The 3431-nt window shown below is 55.9% G+C and overlaps 1 protein-coding gene and 1 long non-coding RNA gene across 10 annotated transcripts in view; one reads left to right on the forward strand and one right to left on the reverse strand.

The window, feature by feature from the left end:
- Positions 1 to 569, reverse strand: part of MIB2 (MIB E3 ubiquitin protein ligase 2) — a 14014-nt gene extending 13445 nt beyond the window's left edge. For 6 of the 9 annotated variants that reach the window (XM_017882510.1, XM_017882509.1, XM_017882508.1 and 3 more), the window contains exon 1: positions 338 to 566. The gene's annotated coding sequence lies outside the window, so the exon portion shown is untranslated. Of the gene's footprint in view, positions 1 to 337 lie in introns of all 9 variants that reach the window. The other 3 variants (XM_017882514.1, XM_017882513.1, XM_017882512.1) reach the window with 2 other exon arrangements.
- LOC108536043 (uncharacterized) lies at positions 8 to 2190 on the forward strand. The gene is made up of 3 exons (XR_001887405.1): positions 8 to 297; positions 1256 to 1384; positions 2027 to 2190. It is a non-coding gene; the product is annotated as an uncharacterized LOC108536043 (long non-coding RNA).
- The last annotated feature ends 1241 nt before the right edge of the window (positions 2191 to 3431 follow it).

A 3431-nucleotide genomic window follows, 5' to 3' on the forward strand; every position in this document is an offset into this window, starting at 1 on the left:
CTCAGAGGCGGCCAGGCCAGGCCAGAGCGCCCGCCGCGCGCCGCACCCCACCCGGCCCAGACGATGACCCCAGCGCCGACCCCAGCGCCGTGGGCCCCGGGCCGCGCGAGGCCTGCCGGGAGCTGGAGTCCCGCGCGGGCGGCCAGACCACAACTCCCAGAAGGCCCCGCGGCGGCGCTGCGCGCGCAGCCCCAGCCCATCGCTTGCGGACCCTGCCGGCCCGGTGTGGCTGGGCCAGCGGAAGCGGGACCTGGACGGCGCTCGCGTTCTGCCAGAGCGGAGCACGACTCGGGGACGGTGCGGAGGGCCAGGGGAGGAGATACGCGCCCGCACGCACCATCAGCCGAGAGAACGGCCTGCATCGTGCCAGTGACCCAGGACCGACTCGGGGACGGCCTTGGGCTCCCAGGCCCTCCCCGGGCCTCCGGGCACTGAGGAGAGGGGCGGCTAGAAACTGTGGGACCCCGACTGCGGGAGCCCAGGGCCCGCCCCCGCCGGAGCGCCGCGGCCACGGCCACGCCCCCGCCGCAGGGATGGGCGGGGCAGGCATCGGAAGTGCGTCAGCGCGGGACGGTTGGCTTCGCCTGCGCGTGGCGCAGCTGGGGGGCCGAACGGCTTAGCCTATGGGCGCCTGCGCAGTGGCGGTCCCGGAGACGCACTCGGTTGCCATAGAGACGGGGGCTCGGGACCGACATCGCGCTCGCGGGCGCTGGCGGGACTTGCCGCGCAGCAGCCACCTCTTTCTGACTCCACCAGAGTGGACCAGGTCCGGGCTTTTGAGTCACGCAGACCTGCACACAGCGAAAAACGGCAGTCCGGGCCCGTCCTCCCGCCCCGGTTCAGCACCCTAGAGGCGGACGCTTGTTTCTCGCTTTCTCCTCAGAGAAGTCTCCGCCTTTCCAAACAATGCACTGCTACTTTCTCATTTCTTTTTTTTTTTTTTTTTTTTTTTTTTTGAGGCGGAACCTCGGCCTATCTCCCAGGCTGGAGTGCAATGTCGCGATCTCGGCTCACTGCAACGTCCGCCTCCCGGGTTTAAATGATTCTTCTGCTTTAGCCTCCCGAGCAGCAGGGACTACAGGCTTGCGCCACCACGCACACCTAATTTTTGTATTTTTAGTCGAGACGGGGTTTCACCATGTTGGCCAGGCTGGTCTCGAACTTCGGACCTCGTGATCTGCCCGCCTAGGGCTCCCAACGTGCTGGGATTATAGACGTGAGCCACAGCGCCCGGCCTCTCATTTCTTAATTGTAGACATTGCGTATTTCCGGAGAAGGTCCCTGAGAACCTGGCTGATCTTCCCCGCTGCACCCCTCACGTGGTCCTGTTAGCTCCCAAACTGTCAACCTGAAAGGAAACCCAGAGGCAGGCTCTCCAGGACAAGTGAGTTAATTAGGGAATCGCAGGGGGTTGCAGCCTAGGGTGTTAGTGCCATGACACATCATAGGCCTATCCGAGGGGGCCGGGAGAAGAGGAAAATATAGATGAACTCACAAAAGTCGTTTTGTAACAAAAACCACTGGCCGTGGGCGCTTGCTGCAGGAGTGGGTGTTAGCTCGTTGTTGGAGAGAGAGCCTTACCAGGCCCAAGTCCTTGTGCAAGCTGCTTATCTGGAATACCGCAGTCCCGAGGAATTTCCCTGCAGTAAGTCTGGTTACAGGCAAATGTGCAGGACGTGCGGGAGCGTCTTCTGAGGAGGCCTGGTGCAGGTATCCCTGCATGACAGCTCCCCCTTCGTGGCCTCTCCACTCCATTTGTTTAGGGACTGGTAGAAGTAGTTTCCATTTTGGTAGCTGCAACTGTCACAGCTGTCATAATGAAACCAGGCTTATCTCTTCACGATTGAGTACCTGCTGTTCACTGCTACTGTATAAAACCATGCCACAATTCCTGTACAATCTTTTTTTTCTTTTAATAGTTACCTAATATTTTCACATACCTAGCTTTTTACTAACCCATGGCCAGTTTTTTTTTTCAAGTGCCCCAGCGTTTTTGCCACATGCCTAATAATAACATTTTCCAAAGGCTCAAACACATCCGCTGTGTCTGATCCTCCTGTTCGGACCTAGACCGATCGCCTCCTGACCGTGCTGCACAGCTCTTATCTCGAGCTTTTCTCTGCTCTCATCCTTGAGACTCACTTTGCCCGTCTCCTTTCTTGGATTCCCTATGTAAACGAAAAATAAAGTCCTGAGCCCTCTACCAACTGTTTTATGTTTTGTTTTGTATTTGAGACAGGGTCTTGCTCTGTTGCCCAGACTGGAGTGCAGTGGCACTGTCTTGGTTCACTGCAGCCTCTGCTTCCTGGATTCAAGTGATCCTCCCATATCAGCCTCTTGAGTAGCTAGGACCACAGGCATGCACCACCATGCTGGTTATTTTTAAATTTTTAGTAGAGACAGGGTGTCACCATGTTGCCCAGGCTGGTCTCAAACTCCTGGGCGAAGCTATTTGCTCACCTCTGCCTTCTGAAGTGCCGGAATTGGCTGGGCATAGTGGCTCACACCTGTAATTTCAGCACTTTGGGAGGCTGAGGAGGGCGGATCACTTGAGGTCAGGAGTTCATGACCAGTCTGACCAACATGGTGAAACTCCATCTCTACTAAAAATACAAAAATACAGTGTGTGTGTGTGTCTGTGTGTGTGTGTGTGTCTATATATACGTGTGTGTGTGTGTGTATATATATATATATATATATTAGCCAGGCATGGTGGTGCACGCCTGTACTCCCAGCTACTTGGGAGGCTGAGCCAGGAGAATTGCTTGAACCCAGGAGGTGGAGGTTGCAGTGAGCTGAGATCGTGACACTGCACTCCAGCCTGGGGAACAGAGCAAGAATCTGCCTCAAAAAAGAGAAAAAAAAGGAAAAGCCGGCTAGGTACAGTGGCCCACACCTGGAATCCCAGCACTTTGTGAGGCCGAGGCGGGAGGATCACCTGAGACCAGGAGCTGGAGACCAGCCTGGCCAGCATGGCGAAACCCCATCTCTACTAAAAATACAAAAATTAGCCGGGTGTGGTGGTACTCGCCTGTAGTCCCAGCTACTTGGGAGGCTGAGGCGGGGGAATCGGTTGAACCCGGGAGGCGAATGCTACAGTGAGCCAAGATCTGGCCACTGCACTCCAGCCTGGGTGACAGAGTGAGACTCTGTCTCAAAAACAAAAAACAAAAAAAAAAAAGAAAAGAAAAAGCAAAGTGCTGGGATGACAGGTGTGAGCCACTGCGCCCAGCCAGCCCTCCACCAATTGAACAGATTCCCTCTTGGCCAAGGGGACCCCAGAGAAATTTTTACAACAGTTTCCGGCCGGGTGGATCCGCCTATAACCTATAAGCCCCCACTTCAAGATATCCCACCTTTTAGGTCAAACCAACATATACCCTCCATGTATGTATTTATGTCTTTGCTTAAAACTCCTGCCTGGCCGGGCA

The sequence above is a fragment of the Rhinopithecus bieti genome, unplaced genomic scaffold, assembly GCF_001698545.2.
Source record: "Rhinopithecus bieti isolate Rb0 unplaced genomic scaffold, ASM169854v2 scaffold_13351, whole genome shotgun sequence".
Lineage (NCBI taxonomy): Eukaryota > Metazoa > Chordata > Mammalia > Primates > Cercopithecidae > Rhinopithecus > Rhinopithecus bieti.